At 47.4% G+C, this 19,051-nt stretch overlaps 1 long non-coding RNA gene across 1 annotated transcript; it reads right to left on the reverse strand.

Moving 5' to 3' along the window:
• Positions 1 to 18,185: 18,185 nt before the first annotated feature.
• Positions 18,186 to 19,051, reverse strand: LOC122910671. Its single transcript, XR_006385262.1, has 2 exons — positions 19,003 to 19,051; positions 18,186 to 18,371 (listed from the first exon to the last, which is right to left on the reverse strand). It is a non-coding gene; the product is annotated as an uncharacterized LOC122910671 (long non-coding RNA).

The raw sequence follows: 19,051 nt of genomic DNA on the forward strand, positions 1-19,051 counted from the left end.
GTGGTCCATTATAGATGTTAAAATCAAGAGGGGGAAAAGCCACCCCCAAGGGCTGATCAGGACCATAGACTCCAGGATCAGGCGGATGGGTGTTTGAATCACTGCTTTACTGCTCACTAGCTGTGACTTCTTTGGAAAAATTCTGCCCTTGCAGGCACTCTCAGCAGCAAGTGAGTGTGAGCCCAACTCACATGCCTCAGGCATAACTGGGAAGCTCAGAGGGAGAACAGAACAAGCCAAAGAACTAACTAACTGGTCCTTCTGGATGCTCGCTCCACTTTCCTGCAATACCCTTGGCCTGGAGTGAAGGGACAAGCCAAAGCAGATCAGGGTCAAGATCTCAGAGGCTGTGGTAACTAGGCCCTGAGACGGTCAGGCCAGGTTCTGGGCCCCCTCCACCCCATGCCCACTCCTAACCCAGCAAAGGACACCAGCCCAAGAGGTGGGAGCTGATGGTCCTGCAAAGGTCAGTGCGGGAGTGGTATCACCACCACACCCCAACGTTGGACTCCCACCTTTCCCAGTCCGCCTCTCTTCCTCCTCCCGGTCTGGCGGAGACAGATGTCCTTCCCTGTCATGCTCGGCCCTTAAAACGCACAGGCTGGACAACGCACAGCCTCGCTTGTGTGTAAACACCTCCTCTATCCCCGCCCCAGAGCCCTGGACTTCCAAGCCGTCCATGCTAAGTGGTGTAAGAGAACTAGTAGGGCCCTGGCCGAGTGACTTGGGTCGCCCCCTGCCTAACCTGCTGACCATGTATGCGAACTTAAGATATTCACCAGCTGCCCCTCCTCCTTGTCAATAACGTAGAAGATATTATTATATCTGCTTGCAAGGCCATTGTCTTCTCCATGGAGGAATGCCTCCCATGTGAACTGTAAGGTGAGGGATCAGAGACCCTCCTGAGGGAGAAAGAGGATGGCAGCCATCGATTCACAGCTGCCCGCCCCCACCCCGGGACCTGCTCACCAGGAGAAGCCCAGGCCATTGCTGGTGTTACCCCCGAAACCTGACTCTTCAGGAACCTCCCTCAAGGATGCAGGTGAGGAAGCGTGAAAACCAAGACGCTCCATGCAGCTTTGCTGGACCTAGGTGGGGAACCAGAAATTATCCAAACACATGTCAGTGAGAAAGGGTATGTCCACTCTATGGTCTACAGGGCAGCCATTTAAAACGATTGAGTTGGGGGCATTTGGGTGGCTCAGCAGGTTAAGTGTCCGCCTCTGGCTCAGATCCTGATCCCAGGGTCCTGGGTCCTCAGCAGGGAGTTGGCTTCTTCCACGCCCTCTGCCCCTCCCCCCACCCTGCTCCCACTCATGCTCTCTCTCCCTCAAATAAATAAATTAAATATTTTTAAAAATAAATAAAAATTAAAATTTAAAAAATAAAAATGAATGAGCTGGAGGGGTGCCTGAGTGGCTCAGCCCATTAAGAAGCTGACTCTTGGGCGCCTGGGTGGCTCAGTGGGTTGAGCCTCTGCCTTCGGCTTGGTCACGGTCTCAGAGTCCAGGGATCGAGTCCCGCTTCCCCTTCTCTCTGCCTGCCTTTCTGCCTCCTTGTGATCTCTCTCTCTGTGTCAAATAAATAAATAAAATCTTATATAAAAAAAAAAGAAGCCAACTCTTGACTTGGATCGGGTCATGATCTCAGGGTCGTGGGATTGGACCCTCTGGTGGGCTCAGCAGAGTCTGTTTGGGATTTTCTCTCTCCCACTGCCCTTCCCCCAACTTATGTGTGCATGCTCTCTCAAATAAATAAATAAAATCTTTCTAATTAATTAACTAACTAAAATTAAAAGAATGAGCTGGAAACTACCCAAATAGCCATCAGTAGCAAAAGAATAACAATATTGTGATATAGTCATTGAATGGAATACTACTCAGCAACAAAAAGTTGAACAAACTGTAATTGTATACAACATAGGTGATTCTCTCAAATGTTCTGATACATGAAGAGCTTGTATGCAAAAGAGTATATACTGTATGGTTCTATTTTCTATAAATTTTAAAATCTGGCACCACTAGTCTATGGAATTCAAAGTCAGGGTCATGATTATAGGGACAAGTAGCCCTTTGAAGAGGGACGAGGGGACTTCTGGGGGCTGGTTACACTAATGTGTTCACTTAGCAAAAACTCAGCAATCTGCACACTTATGATTAGTGCATTTTTTCATACATTCATATAAATATACATATATATTTCAGTTAAAAGTAGGAAGATGCCAGGGTACCTGAGTGGCTCAGTCAGTTGGGCGTATGCCTTTGTCTCAAGTCATGATCCCAGAGTCCTAGGATCAGGCCCCATGTCAGGCTCCCTGCTCAGCGGGGAGTCTACTTCTCCCTCTCCTCTCCTACTCTCCTTGCTTGTGCTCTCTCTCTCTCTGTCAAATAAATAATATCTTCCTTTAAAAAAGTAGGAAGAGGGACGCCTGGGTGGCTCAGTTGGTTGGACGACTGCCTCCGGCTCGGGGCGTGATCCTGGAGTCCCGGGATCGGGTCCCGCATCGGGCTCCCAGCTCCATGGGGAGTCTGCTTTGCTCTCTGACCTTCTCCTCGCTCATGCTCTCTCTCACTGTCTCTCTCTCAAATAAATAAATAAAATCTTTAAAAAAAAAAAAAGTAGGAAGATGCCAATATAATTATGAAGAGAACAAGTGAAATTGCAGAATAATATGTGCAGATGATTCCATTTATGTAAACCATCAACCACCGTAATATAAGACCCTCTATTTTTTGGCACTCATCAACATATACAAACATCTAGAAAAAGATCGGGACGGGTATGCTCCCAGTTGAAGAATGAAGGTTATCTCTGAGGTGACATTGGGATGAGTGGGATAGGGATCCAAACTGTCAAAAGGACTTTTGTACTGTGCTTCTTTGAGTTTGTCTAAGGAGACTATGTCCTTTAACAGTGCTTATAATTACAAGAAGAAAAAGAGGAGGAGAAAGAAGAGAAAACCGGGAGAAAGAAAATGGAGGAAGTGCCTTGTGTGGGGGGAGACAGTAAGAGCTGCTTGGAAAGACCAGATTCCCTGAAGGGCCAAGTGCTCTGTGTGAGAAGAGCAATGGATGGAAACAAGTGAAGGTCGCCCTTGACAAAGCTCAGCCACACACAGGTGTGGGTCCCCTGTGGGTCCTGGGTGAAGCCCAGTCCCGATCACGATGAGATTCTTTCTTCCATTCACATGATGAAGAGAATCCACGAGAAGTCCACTAAAAAATCCAAAGTGGAAAAGACAACCACAGTCACCTTTGCCCTGTGTGTGCTTCCAGAATGTCCTGATGCCTTTCGATTCTGTGCCGTGTGTACAGTGGAGGCCCAGAGGTGATTCAGAGATGACCTTCACTCCCAAGAAGCTCCCCGTTCAGCAGGAAGATGGACAAGAACACAATATCTATGTTAGAGGGGGCTGCCATGGTATTGTGGAAGACCAGTAAATGCAGCCAGTAGAGGGGGTTTGGGTGAGCCTGGTGGTGGGTATTAAGGAGGGCACACTTTGCATGGAGCACTAGGTGTGGTGCATAAACAATGAATTTTGGAACACTGAAAAAATTTTTAAATTAAATTTAAAAAAAAAACACAGCAAATAGAGACAGTGTGAGCCAAGGCGTGACAGTGAGAAGGTCCACCAAGCCATGAGTAGTGACTAGTTCATGTAAAGAGTGAAGCATGTGTGTGGGCGGGAAGCAAGCTGGTTAGACTGGAGGTGTCAAGGCTCTACTGAGGCCACACCAAGGCTGTAGTAGTGTTGAGCTTCCCAGGGAATAGAGCATCCCTCAGGCCTGCACAAGGCTGGCAGAGACCCCTCAACTCTCCGTCCTCTTCTGTGGTCAGGAGACACCTGAGGGAAAGCCCCGGCCCTTGCCCCTGGCCAGCCACCTCCCAGTTCAGCCCCTCCATTTCTAATATACCCACTGAAGCTGAATCTCAGTCTCTTGACCCAAGTGGGCTTTGGAAAAGGAAATAGGACAAGATGGTAGAGGTAAAGAAGGTTGGGACAGGGGTTCTGGAGCTGAAGAATTGGGTGCAGAGAGACAGAAGCTATCCCGAAGGAAACAGGTGTGGTCACAGTATAGGCTCAGCTGAAAAAGATCTGACCCACTAAGACCTCCCTCTGTGACCTTAGGCAACCCACTCTCTGGCCTCAGTCTCCTCCTCTGCCAAATGGGAACTGTGGTGGTGACCCCTTGCCCTGACCTCCTCACAGGACTGCTCTGAACTCAGAGGGGACAGATGGCACAGGAAAGCCACGCACGCATCACATCCAGGCTCAGGTGGCCAGAGATGATGGGCAGCATATCCACAGGCAGGCATAGCTGTAAAATTCTATGGCCCCAGACACGCTCTCAAGGTGTTGTTACTATGACAACCCCAAAGACAAGTTTTTTTTTGCCTTGGTGATGGCAAGGGCCCCAGGGCTGCTCTTCGAGCTCTGAGTTTCCAAACTCACTGGAATAGGGCTGGAGAGAGGAGAGCATCTCCCCTCCCCTCCCCAGGAAATCTCTCCCCAGTGAGAATGACCTCCAAGTCAGGGGACTCCTTGCTCACAAGAGATAGTCACCAACTTTAGAGTCAATGAGGGGAAGGGTCCACCATGTCTCCTGAAGAGTCTCAGTCAGAGGGAACACACAGAAAACACACTCCTGGAGTGCCTGGGTGGCTCAGATGGTTAAGCGTCTGTCTTTGGCTCAGGTCATGATCCCAGGGTCCTGGGATCCAGCCCCACATCAGCCTCCTGGGAGTCTGCTTCTCCCTCTCCCTCTGCCTCTCCCACTGCTCATGCTCTTTCTGTATCTATCTGTCTCAAATAAATAAATAAAATCCTTTAAGAAACTGCAAAACAAAATAAAAAACAAAGTACAAAAAAAATCATTCCTATTAAAAACACTTTATTATTTTTTAAAGATTTTATTTGTTTATTTATTTGACAGAGAGAGAGATCACAAGTAGACAAAGAGGCAGGCAGAGGGGGCAGGCGATACAGGCTTCCTGCCAAGCAGAGAGCCCGATGCAGGGCTCCATCCCAGCACCCTGAGATCATGACCTGAGCCAAAGACAGATGCTTAACCATCTGAGCCACCCAGGTGCCCCCAAACAGTTTTTTTTTTTTTTTAAGGAAACACACTCCCTCACACACATGCTCACTCCCAGGCCCCACCCTCCTGCACAGGCAGGTGCGGAGCTCCCTCCTCACACAGGAAAATTTGGGTTCCCAGAGTTCTTCCCTCAGGCAGTGCTGTATCGTCAGCAGTGGGTGGTTATTCTAATCGTGAGTTATAGCTCTGGAGGAGGCCACCTTCATGTCCACTGGATGTAGCTGGACTGCAGCAGCAAATCTCCTGAGGAGGGACGCCTGGGTGGCTCAGTTGGTTGGATGACTGTTTTCGGCTCAGGTCATGATCCCAGAGTCCTGGAATCGAGTCCCACATCGGGCTCTCAGCTCCACGGGGATTCTGCTTCTCCCTCTGACCTTCTCCTTGCTCATGCTCTCTCTCACTGCCTCTCTCTCAAATAAATAAATAAAATCTTAAAAAAAAAAAATCTCCTGAGGAGATGGGAATCTGCCCAAATCACATGGGGGACCTCTCCTAAATCCCCTGCTGCAGATCTTCTGAGAAACTCTGGAAGCCAGATGCCTTCCTCCCTGCTGCCCCACCCCCCAGCAGGAACACAGTCCCCTCTCCTGTTCCCGAACCCTAGCTTCTCTGTGGTTTCCTCAGCTTGGTTCAAGGCCCCACTGTGTTCTGGAGGGAGTGTCCCTGGCTTTCAACCTTGAAGTGGCCCACTCAGGAAGGTACCTTGCTACCTCAAGCTACCCTCTCAGCTTTCGGCTTCCGGGTCCCTCTGAGGAGACCCACAAGAAGAGGTAATGCCCAGCCAGCTGACTCACCAGGAGGCTCAGACAGAAGGGATGGCAGAACAGAAGCCAAAGCAACCAGGGAAGGGGACACATGATGACCCTTGAGGAAGAGATCTCTCTGGTGTGATTCCTACTTTACCTCCTTTTCCAGAAAGCCACAGTTCTCTAGAGGTCTTATGAGCTCCTCTGTGGGGCTTACTGTCTCCAGGAGGGTAAAGTTTAGGGTCTGGAATGAACTCAAGTTCATGTCCTGATGTAAGGTGGGCAGAAAGGCCCCAGCTCAGTTTGCCCCTGGATTCACCACCAGACTGAGAGTAGAAGGGAAATGATATGCCAACTTGAGTCTCCCTGGGCAAGGCCATACACCCCCAAGGGACTGGGCAGTAAGGACCATCTCCAGGCAGGCCCTATATGCGCTGGACCTGGGGGTTAGCCCAAATCTCCTTTAGCCCCACATCTAGTACAACCCAAAAGAATCTAGCCAAGGAAACTGCTCGGAGTCATAACTCAGAACTATCTATCTGTTCTCAACCCTGGTAATCTAGCCAGGTGAGTTCATCAAAATCCTTCATTGGAACAACAACAAGGGCAACCAGTGGGATCCACTCACTGGAGCATGTCAAAGCCAAGATTCACTGGGGCCTCTGCCCAGTCAGTCTATAGTGTAAACCCTGACAGGTAGCTGGTTTTCACTTTTTTTATAATGCAAATGTCAACTTAAGATTTGATTGTCCCCGGGCGCCTGGGTGGCTCAGTGGGTTAAGCCGCTGCCTTCGGCTCAGGTCATGATCTCAGGGTCCTGAGATCGAGGCCCGCATCGGGCTCTCTGTTCAGCAGGGAGCCTGCTTCCTCCTCTCTCTGCCTGCCTCTCTGCCTGCTTGTGATCTCTGTCAAATAAATAAATTAAAAAAAAAAAATCTTTAAAAAAAAAAAAAAAAGATTTGATTGTCCCCGTAGCACCTGGGTGGCTCAGTGGGTTAAGCCTCTGCCTTTGGCTTGGGTCATGATCTCAGGGTCCTGGGATGGAGCCCCACATTGGGCTCTCTGCTCAGCGGGGAGTCTGCTTCCTCCTCTCTCTCTGCCTGCCTCTCTGCCTACTTGTGATCTGTCTCTGTGCTAAATTAAAAAAAAAAAAATCCTTAAAAAGTAAAATAAAATAAATAATTAAATAGCAAAGATGACTGTCTCAAATAAACACATGGCCAGCCACTCGGCTAGGTAAAAAGCCAGGGCACCAAGTAGCCCTCTTCACAGCATTAACATGGAATGTCCGGCAAATTATTAGTGATCGGCATGAAAAATAGATGACATCCTGGATGGCAGAGGGGAGCAAAAGCTTGAGAGGCCTTATAAACAAAACAAAACAAACAAACAAACAAAAAAAGCCAGGCCACCTCCCCACACCGAAGATCCTTTGTTTTAGAGATCTTGGTTGATTTCGGTAACTGACCATTTGGGTCACTTGGTTTTTTCCTCTTCCTTTAAATTTGTCAATAATAAGTGAGCCTAGGCCCTCACACTCGACCCCAATAAAAGCAGAACCCCAGGCTTGCTCTCTCTTGCTTCTTCTCTCTTCCTGGGAACTCGTTGTGTGGCCCTAAGTGTGCCTTGTAATTCCCAGGTCTTACAAGTAATAAACTTTCAGAGTTTATTTCAGAGTTTCCTAACGGTTACAGCTGAAGGGCATCTTGCAATTATAACAAGAACTATGAGGGCTGCTCTAGCCACAACATTGGCCATTGATAGGCCAAGACCAATATACAACAAATGGCACAGTTGGGATTGCATGACTGCCCCTGCAATGAACCAAGGGGAATGCATTTTACCTGTGACTTGCTTATTAACCACCTAACTCAGCGAACACCGTCTAGGAAAGGAGCACCGCATGCGGGTGTCATTTGGTCGCTATGTGCTTCACATATTGCCTCTGTTGTGTGTTGTTGCTTGTAGTGTCCAGCCCAAAAGGTCACCACCGCTGCCGTAATAATCTAATGATGTCCTCAGAGCGGTGTGATCAGGCTATGTTCATATATATATATATAAAATATTTTATTGAATTTAAATGACTTTAAATTTCAATTTTTTCCCCTTTACATTGTTATAAACCTAAAGAATCAATCGAGAAAATAAAAATTATTGCTTATTTATACAGAGCTATTACTGAAAAGTATTCTGATGTTTAGCAGAGGGGGGTATAAAAGGATTCACAGGGCTCCTGGATGGCTCAGTCGGTTAAGTATCTGCTCTTGATTTTTGGCTCAGGTCACGATCTCAGGGTGGTGGGATCAAGCCCTGCTTCTGGCTCCACGCTCAGCCGGGAGGAGGCTTGAGATTCTCTCTCTCCTTCTCCCTCTGTCCCTCCCTGCACACTCATACTCCCTCGCACACGCTGTCTCTCTCTCAAATAAATAAATAACTCTTCAAACAAAACAAAATAAAATGGGATTCATTCACTCCGGGTGCCCTGGTGCATCCCCGGTGTCAGGTGCTAAGGATATAAAGATAGCTACAGTCCACGGTCGGTCAAGGCTCTATGTTCTTTTTTTTTTTTTTTAAATATTTTATTTATTTATTTGACAGAGATAGAGATCACAAGTAGGCAGAGAGGCAGGCAGAGAGAGGGGGGAAGCAGGCTCCCCGCCGAGCAGAGAGCCTGATGCGGGGCTCGATCCCAGGACCCTGAGATCATGACCTAAGTCGAAGGCAGAGGCTTAACCCACTGAGTCACCACAGGTGCCCCTCAAGGCTCTATGTTCTAATGAGGTAATTAAACCACCTTTTATAAAGGCCATCATTGACTGTTAATATGTGTAGGCATCCTTCTTGCCTTGAAGCCAAGAAGAATTAAGGAGGGTAAATTGGATCATAAAGCCATTGTCACTTCCCAAGAGGCTCTGGCTGAAGACACACAGGAACATTCCCAGAGGTGAGGATGGGAGATCTCTCCCTGCAACTACAGAGTTAGGGGAGTAGTGCTGCTACTACATGTCCTACCCCAGAAGGGTGAATAGCCTTGCAACCACAAACCAATGGCACCACGAGGGGAAATATACAACAGAGACCTTTTGTCTCTGTGTCCCCACTCACTGCTCCTGCTCTTTGTCCACTGACCCGATGAGATTTCTTGGGTTTAATCCTTGGTACGATGTCAAAAAAATTAACAGACCAATATAAACATCCTGAATATCTAGGGCCAGTGCCTCCTAAGAGCCCTGAGGTCATGCGCCAGCCTGCTGATAAACGCAGAACTCCACGGAAGCTTCCCAGGCATGCTCTGTGCCACGGCACACCAACACACAAGACTCTGGTCTCACACTCCAGAAACCTGGGGGCTTTACCCAAAGACTCTGTGTGTATTGTGCTAGTGGAGGCTGACACCAATCCCAGAGACATCTCTTGGGACACCCTAGAAAGGAAAGCAGCCACCTACCAGAGGACTCAAGGAATGTCATCTCAAATTTTCTAGTAACAGCATGTAAGATTAAGGTAGCAGGAAAAAAATCAAGAAGTAGAAACTGAGATCAAAAACGATGCCTTGTATCGGGGCACCTGGGTGGCTCAGTCGGTTAAGTGTCTCCCTTTGGCTCAGGTCATGATCCCGGGGTCCTGAGATAGAGTCCTGCATTGGGCTTCTTGCTCTGCAGGGAGTCTGCTTCTCCCTGCCTCTTCTTGCCTGCCACTCCCCTTGCTTGTCCTTTCTCTGACAAATAGATGAATGAAATTCAAAAATTTAAAAAAGCTCTATCAAAAAGCTCTTCAAAAAAAGAAGCAGCAGCAGCTTTAGCCATTGGAGTAGGTAACCATAACTTGTTCCTTTGCCAGAGACCCAATTTGTATCCAACTGTTCTTTTATAAACTAATGACTTTTATATTTTTATACCTGACTCATGGCTAAAACTTTAGAACCAAAACTGTAAGGTCTTTTTATCTGCCTGTATGTTAGTGTGTGTGTGTGTACATGTACGTTGTAGATGCGGAATATTTTTCTATCTCCAGATGGTATGGTCAAAATCAATTTGTGGGGCATCAGTCAGTAGAGCATGGGACTCTTTTTTTTAAATTTTATTTATTTATTTGACAAAGAGAAATCACAAGTAGATGGAGAGGCAGGCAGAGAGAGAGAGGGAAGCAGGCTCCCTGCTGAGCAGAGAGCCCGATGTGGGGCTCGATCCCAGGACCCTGGGATCATGACCTGAGCGGAAGGCAGCGGCTTAACCCACTGAGCCACCCAGGCGCCCCGAGCATGGGACTCTTGATCTCAGGGTTGTGAGTTCTAGCCAAACATTGAGTATAAAGATTGCTTAAAAATAAAACCTTTTTTAAAAATTTAATTTGTGAAAGAGCTTTATTTTAATTGGCTTTAAAATAAGCATTTTCAGGTTTACATGATGTGAGATCATACTAAATAAAAGCTAGTTTGGGTTTAATTAAAGTTGGCTTTAAGTGTGAGTTAATTAAAATAGGTATGTCTTCAGAGTTCTCAACATTAAATACAAAGCAGATAAACGACTTACATTACATGGGTTTACTAGTCAAATAAATTTATGTTATCTCTATTACAAAATTTGTGAGAAAGGAAAGTAGCTTAGGACGATGGCTGACTTTATCTAATGTCTAATGAAGTTTTCATGAGTGGTCTAGATGTAATTGCTGGGAACAGCTGACTTACGTAAACATAAGTGAGATAACAGTTTCTAAGTAAACTTTTAACAATGATTATGTGTTATGGTGTATCTGCTTAAAAATACTTTCCCAGGGTGCCGGGCCGGCTCGGTCAGGAGAACATGGGACTCTTGATCCTTGGGTCATGAGTTTGAGCCACACTCCGGGTGTAGAGATGACTGAAAAAAAACCCTAAAGACACAAAGTTTCCCAAATCTTTGATAGCTTCCACTCTTAATATTTTGCCAAGTTAAATTATATGATGGGGGCGCCTGGATGGCTCAGTGGGTTAGAGTCTCTGCCTTCGGCTCCGGTCATGATCCCAGGGTCCTAGGATGGAGCCCCGCATTGGGCTCTCTGCTCAGCAGGGAGCCTCCTCCCCTCTCCCCCCACCCCGCCTACTTGTGATCTCTGTCTGGCAAATAAATAAATAAAATCTAAAAAAAAAATTATATGATGGGAATTCATTGAATACCTATGTCACTTCCAAATAGGATGATACACTGAAATCTTAATTGCTAAATATGTCTTAGTTTACTTACTTTTGACTTCTTACTACAGAGGAACTAAAGATATTTGGAAAATATCTTGTTAGATGTTAGAAAACATATCTTGTGTCACTTTGAAAAATTGTGCTATGGAGAAATGTATGTCTCTAGATATTATGAAATGTATTCATCAATTTGCTAATCTAAAGAATGATGGTGTAACAGTTCATAATTGCTTACTTTTTAGTTCACAACTTCTTACTTCTTAATTTTCCCTAAAATTTCAGGTTTATAAGGGTTAAGAATCCCAATTAATTTATGCAATTAAAACTTCTGTCTACAAAGAAAGTAGGGTGTGTTTTGGGAAAAGAAAGGTATGAGGTATTGAGATGAATTGTGAAGGGACACAGAGCTTGAACTCACCACCCTGAAATTGAGACCCAACCTGAGGGGCGCCTGGGTGGCACAGTCGGTTAAGCTTCCAACTCTTGGTTTTGGCTGAAGCCACGATCTCCAGGTCATGGGATTGAACCCCACTTCAAGCCCCCCCCCATGGGGCTCCGCCCTGACTGTGCTTAAAATTCTCTCTCCCCTTGGGATACCTGGGTGGTTCAGTCCATTAGGCATCTGCCTTCAGCTCAGGTCATGGTCCCCAGGTCCTGGGATCGAGCACCGGGTCAGGCTCCCTGTTCAGCAGGGAGGCTGCTTCTCCCTCTCCCTCTGCTCCTCCCCCCTGACTCATGGTCAGGCTCTCGCTTTCTTTCTCTCAAACAAATAAATAAATCTTTTTAGTTTAATTTATTTATTTGACAGACAGAGATCACAAGTAGGCAGAGAGGCAGGCAGAGAGAGAGCGGAGGAAGCAGGCCTCCCGCCAAGCAGAGATCCCAATGCAGGGCTCGATCCCAGAACCCTGGAATCATGACCAAAGCTGAAGGCAGAGGCTTCAACCCACTGAGTCACCCAGGAGCCCCTAAAATCTTTTTTAAAAGATTCTCTTTCCCCTCTTCCTCTGCCCGTCCTGCGGGACGCATGCTCTCTCTCCCACTCTCTCTCTCACAAATAAATAGATCTTTTTTAAAAAAAGATTTATTTATTCATGAGAAACAGAGAGAGAAGGGCAGAGAGAGAAGCAGACTCCCCAGTGAGAAGCAGGCTCCCCACTGAGCAGGGAGTCCAAAGAGGGGCTCGACCCCAGGACCCTGGGATCACCACCTGAGCTGAAGGCAGACACTTAACCGACTGAGCCACCCAGGCCCCCTGCATAACTGATTTCTTAATTTAACTTGCATTAATTTAAATTTAAGTAGCAACATGTGTATAGGACAGTGGTGGAGACACTTTCTTCCTTGGTCTCCTTACAAAATGTTCTTCCTTCTTTATTGCTCCATATTCCAAGGCAAATGGGTTTATGGCAAATGGGTGGCCTTTGATAACCCAAAAAATATTAGCCCTAGCCCACTCAGTTCCCGGCCAAAAGGATCCTCTCAAGTTTCTCAGGAACTGGTTACTGTCATGTCCACATGGACTTGAGAGAGCAAAGAGCTCTCAAAGGGAGGCCGTCTCCCAGGACCGTATTCTGTCTGTCAAGTACCACCAACGTCCGTCCCACCCCTCAGAGTGCAGGCCCCTCACAGCTTCCAGAGATAACCCCTGCCCACCTCCTTTCATCCCTGAAAGAGCATCTGAGACAGACACGGAGGGCTGTAATGCTGTTATCATGTCACAGCTGAGTAAAGGGAGGCCAGCCCCGGGCAGGACAGAGCAGCTCCTGAAGATACCAGCTACTGAGACAGATGGAAGGAAGGCTGAGGCCCAGGTTACTCCTTAGCCTCTCCCAGCCTCAGCCCATCTATCTACGCACCCCACTACTCCCCTCTGCAGGCGATGGGAGAAGGACAACCAGGAATCATTTTGAAAAGGGTAAGCTTGGGGTGCCTGGGTGGCTCAGTGGGTTAAAGCCTCTGCCTTCGGCTCAGGTCATGATCCCAGGGTCCTGGGATCGAGACCCATATTGGGCTCTCTGCTCCATGGGGAGCCTGCTTCCCCCTCTCTCTCTCTGCCTGCTTCTCTGCCTACCTATGATCTCTCTGTGTCAAATAAATAAATAAAATCTAAAAAGAAAAGAAAAGGGTAAGCTTATCATACAACCCAGAAATTCCACTACGGGGTCATCACCATCAGGAAATGTGGGGCACCTGGCTGGCTTAGTCAGTAGAATACACAACACTTGATCTCAGGGTTGTAAGTTCAAGCCCTGTAGTGGGCACAGAGCTTATCTAAAGAAAAAAATATGAAAACACACCTCCAACCCAAAACCTTGTATGAGAAGGTGCACAGCAACTTCCCTGAGAACAGTCAAACCCAGGAGCACCCCAAACATCCATCAGCAGGCCCCTCAAACTGTGAAACATCCACACAATGGAATGGAATGGGTAAGTAAAAACAAAGAAACGCCAGTATTCACACACCATGAATAAACCTCATAGACATTATGCTCAGGGAAGAAAGCAAGATACAGAAGATCACCGATTATAGGATGCTAGTCACGTGACACTTCCAAGAGAGGCAAAGTTGAAGCGGTGAAAAGCAGATCAGTAGCTGCCAGAGGCTGGGGTTGGGAAGGAGAGAGTGACTGGCTACAAAGGGGTTTTTGAGGGATTGGGTTAGGGTGATGAAAACGTTCCACATCTCGATTGTGCTGATAATTACACAATTGCATACGTTTGTCAAAACTCATATAAATAACTGCTACAATTGTGAATTTTATGGTAGATAATGTATACCTCAATTTTAAAAGCTGTAGACTGGGGGGGGGGGCATCCCTGGCTCAGTTAGTAGAGCACACGACTCTTGATCCCTGGGATGTGAGTTCAAAAAAAAGAGGTTTTTTTTTTTTTTTTTTATGTTAAAATAAGATAAAATAAAATAAAAGCTGTAGAGTGGGGAAATAAGCACCGGCAATGTGTGGGCATATTCCTTCCAGGAAGGCGTGTTGTGCTCTCTCCTCGACTCTCTGGGACCACAAAACCCAAGCTTACATGAGCTGGCCCCTGAGCCCCAATGAGAGAAGGGGCTGGTGGCGAGGAAGAAGAGGCCAGCAGTGTCCCCTCCCTGCCCACTTGGGACGGCTCTGAAGGTGCCCAGGGAGGGGAGACCCAAGTCGTACTCAGAAGCAGAGCCCACCAACCTGGGGCTGAGGGCAACCCCTCCCTCCTCTGCATTTCTATTTCCTCATGTGTGAAATGAATGTGGGGGCCACACTGGATTTATCTGGTACTGTCAGAGTGTGTTCCATGGAATAGTGGTCATACAAGGCTCTATGAAAAGGGTCCCTTATTCAAGCAAGTATGTAAAACCTCCCTTGCTGGTTCTTGGAGACTCGCAATACACATTTGCTAGTTAAAGCATCTGATGAGTCCTGCAGAAAAAGAACCTGGTTCACTCTGATTATCCCTAATTTCCTCAGGTTTGCCCCCTTTTTTCACAGAACTCCCAAGCATCCCAGAAGGCCTGAAGCAGGCCTTAGAGTCTGGATTTTAGGTGTAAAAAGTTCAGAATAGGTCCAGCCTCAATTCCCTCTAGGGCAGGCACTGCTCAGGGCTGGAAAGGGACAGGTCCAGGAAACTAACCCCCCCAGACTCCCACCTGCAATCCCCTCCCACAAGACCTTGCTTAATGCGGCCATTTGTCAACCAGCTAACTGCTAGATGGTGCAAGACAGTCTAACTCAACCAGGATGGGAGGGAGTCTCAGGAACAATTTCACTTCCCAGAGGCCCAGGGATTGAGAAAGACAAGGACGGGGCAATGATACCACAGGTCCAGCTTGTGGGTCTCCAGCCCCCTCCAGCCACCTGCACAGTGTTTCCTCCCCTCCCTGTATGTTCTGGTCGGGGGAGGAAGGGACACCACCCAGCTGCAAACTGTAGGAAGAGCTCAGCTACTCCCCAGGACCTCTGACTTCCAGAGGGATGACCCCAGGAAAGCTCACAAGAAAACCTGGCTCTTTAGAATGAAGCCCTCCCACCACTCTAGAACCTACTATGACTCCCTATTGCTCCAGTGTCCTCCATTCCCTTCCCGCTGCCTCTGATCTAACTCAGGCCTCACCACCTCTACCTGCTGGGGAATCCCTGTCTCAAAGTGTGTAGCACTCTATAGTTAATCACTATAGTGATTATCATGTAGTGTACATGAGTGTGTTGTTGAAAACCAGTCTCTGTGCTCTGGAGCTGAAATATGTAACACGAAGACAGAGTCTAGGTATAGGAGAACAACAGCTTTCTTGCTTTGCTGGGCAAAGGAGGTGGCAGTAGGCTAAGGCCTTTGAAAACAGCGCGACTGCCTGGAGGAAGGGACTGGGGCATGGGTGGAGGGGGTTGGTTATAAGGAAATATGGGATCTAGCCGGTTTTGACAAGAATTGTGTACGTGCTGCCAACCTTGTTTGTCTTGTCTTCAGGGCTGTACCGGGTTCCTGACACGAAAAGCCAAGAAGAGGGATGCCTAGCTGGCTCGGTGGGAGGAGCATGTGACCCTTGATCTCAGGGTCCTGAGTTCAAGCCCCACGTTGGGGTATAGAGATTACTAAAAAATAAAAAAAGAAAACTTAAAAAAGAAAAAGAGCTCAAGAAGGGAGGAGGGGAGGTCTGCGGAAGGGAGGAAAAAGATTACATTAAAATCAGGCTTTGCTGGGCGCCTGGGTGGCTCAGTGGGTTAAGCCGCTGCCTTCGGCTCGGGTCATGATCTCAGGGTCCTGGGATCGAGTCCCGCATCGGGCTCTCTGCTCGGCCGGGAGCCCGCTTCCCTCTCTCTCTCTCTGCCTGCCTCTCCATCTACTTGTGGTTTCTCTCTGTCAAATAAATAAATAAAATCTTAAAAAAAAAAAAAATCAGGCTTTGCTGGGGGCGCCTGGGTGGCTCAGTGGGTTAAAGCCTCTGCCCTCGGCTCGGGTCATGATCCCAGGGTCCTGGGATCGAGCCTTGTATAGGGTTCTCTGCTTAGCTAGGAGCCTGCTTCCCTTCCTCTCTCTCTCTCTGGCTGCCTCTCTGCCTACTTGTGATCTCCCTCTCTCTCTCTGTCAAATAAATAAATAATAAAATTATAAATAAAAATAAAAAATCAAGCTTTGCTGAAGCATTAGCACAGCCATTTTGACTTTTGTTCAACTCGATGCTTTTAAACAATTTCAAGTGTAGTGTCACACACTCATTAGGTTACATCAGCACAGGGGCAGCATGGGGGACAGCAAGGGTCAGCAACCCCCTGCTTCTCTCCAGTACACTTCATTTCAAATTTCTGAAGAGTATTGAAACTATTTGTTCTCTCTTGCTAATGCCTCTGTGTGGTAGACTGATCAGGGTCATTCCTCCCATTTCCTTGAGGGTAAAATTGAGACCAAGAGCGACCAAGAGCGACCAAGAGCGGCCAAGAGGCTGACACAGAAGATTAAGGACCAGCTGAGACCAACAACACAGGTTTGAGGATCCAGGCCCTCCCAAACAATTAGGGCGCATTCGTTTTTTACCCACACACGCTTTGCTTCCATCCCAAGCTGCTCTGACTACAGCCCCTTCTGCCAGCAACACTCTTCAATTCTTTCCCAGAGAATATTCTCCTGGGAAACAAGTGCCCCCTGGCGGCCACCTCAGGTGCTACACCATGACCACCAGGGAGAAGAGTGGCAGAGAAGACCTCCATGTTTTCTGGAGAGAAGGGGACCCACCCTACTGACCTGCCAGCTCCCTAAGTCTAGTCCCTATTCAATGGCGGGGGGGAAGGGAGACAGCTTCTCAGAGGCCCTTTCTAAACTCACCACTTTCAGGATAACACTCAAATTCTTAATCTTCATCCACGCCACACATTTCTCCTCATGCCTCTGGGAACCAGCCCAGAAGAGCTTCTGGCTTACCCAGGAGACCCGAGGCTCTCTCCCTATGCCTGGTTCCCACCCTTGCAGGGCCAAATGGCTCCCCCTATCATGACCTCTCTATAACACCTTTTTATAGGAGCAATTTGAGGTAGGAGGAAAATCTGGAGAATGGTGTCCTGAAAGTCAAGTGAAGCAAATGCTTCTAGAAGGGAGTCAGTCAACTGTATTCAGTGCTGTTAACAGACAGCTTCTGGGGAGTAGGACAAGGTGTAGGAATTGGTCACCAGATTCAGCAAAATGAGGGTTCCCTGGAGAACTTGCCAAACACCATTTCCACAGAGTACAGAGGGTGAATGTCTGATCGGAGTGGGTTTAAGACAAAATGAGAACAGGGAAATTAGAGACAACTTTTTTGAGTTTAACTGAGAAGGGAAAGACTATAGCTGTGGGGTGAAGTGGCATCAAGGACAGGTTTTATTTCATATATATATATGAAATATATATATATAATTTAATAATAATTTTTATTATTAACAATAAACATTTCAGGGGCTCCTGGCTGGCTCGGTCCATGGAGCATGTGACTCTTGACCTCAGGGTTGTAGGTCTGAACCCTATGTTGGGTGTAGAAATTACTCAAAAATAAATCTTAAACAAAACAAAACAAAACAAGCAGCACCTGAGTGGCTCAGTCAGTTAAACGTCTGCCTTGGGCTCAGGTCAGGATCTCACAGTCCTAGAACTGAGCCCAGCATTCTGGGGCAGGGGTGGAGGGATGCGGGTCCCTGCTCAGCAGGGAACCTACTTCTCCCTCTCCCTCTGCCCCTCCCCCTTCATGCTCGCTCTCTCTCAAATAAATAAAATCTTTTTAAAAAGAAAATTAAAAATAAATTAAGAAATATACCAATCACGCAGAAACATGAACCAACCGTGAGTGTGCAGCTCCGTGAGTTTCCACAGGGTGAACACATTCATGTCACCAGCACCCAGATCAAGAAACCGTATGATCCACTCCCCAAAGTTCTCCTTACAGTCCCTTCTAGTTACCACCCCACCCCATAGATGACCAGTACCCTCACTTCTATCACCAAAGATTAAAAAGCAGGACTTCCGGATACCTGGGTGATTCAGTTGCTTGAGTGACTGCTGTCAGCTCAGATCAAGATCCTGGAGTCCCGGGATTGGGTCCTGCATCAGGCTCCCTGCTCAGTAGGGGGTCTGCTTCTCCCTCTGACCTTTCCCCTCTCACACCGGATCTCATTCTCCCGCAACTAAATAAAATCTTTAAAAAAAAAAGGATTCCATTTTATAAAACTTTATGTCAGTAGATCAAACAGCATGTCCTCTTCTGCATCTGGCTTATTTTCCACGCGGACTTGATTCATCCATAGTATGGGTAATTTTCTTCTTCTCGTTGCTGTATGAAAGAACCTTGATCTGCCGATACTATTGTTGATAGGCATTTGGGTTGTTCTCTGTTTGGGGCTAAAATGAATAATGAAGCTATGAACATTTGTTTAAATGTTTTGGAGCACTTATGAACCACAATGTACCTTTTGTGCCATCTCTTACCTTTCTAGAGCCTTCCTGTGGCTACTTCCTTACCTCCCGCCTCTCTCACCCACTCAACATGACTAAGACCTCCATCTGGCCACCTTCCCTGACTCCCTTCAGGGCCTGTCCCAACCATGGACAGGCCAGTCCCTCCCTTGTGGTTCCTTCCCCAGTTCTACCTCCATAGAGGCCTCTCCTGCTACACCCCGTTTTCCATGGTGACACTCCTAAGACCCAGTTTCCAAAATCACTTTTTGCACATCCTCAACAGACTTACCATCCCCATGCTAATGAATCCCAAACCTCTCTCCTGAGTGCCAAGCCCACATAGCACACAAGCACAAAATGGAACTTAACCAAATTCCTCCAAGACTATGCTGCCTAGTGTTGAAATGTTACCACCCACCCAGTTGCTTAAGTCATTGCAGAGGATTCATTCCAGACTGCTTCCTCCCCCTGAGCCCCTCAACTCTGTTATCAAGATCCCATGAACCCTACCTTCCTCCCAAGGTCACTCCCCTCCTCCTATTCCTAAGGCCCCTACCTTGGTTCAGGATCTCACCTTTCCTCAGGCCGCACTGTTCCGACAGCCCCCACCTTGCAGGCCTTTG

Source organism: Neovison vison, chromosome 6, assembly GCF_020171115.1.
Source record: "Neovison vison isolate M4711 chromosome 6, ASM_NN_V1, whole genome shotgun sequence".
Classification (NCBI taxonomy): domain Eukaryota; kingdom Metazoa; phylum Chordata; class Mammalia; order Carnivora; family Mustelidae; genus Neogale; species Neogale vison.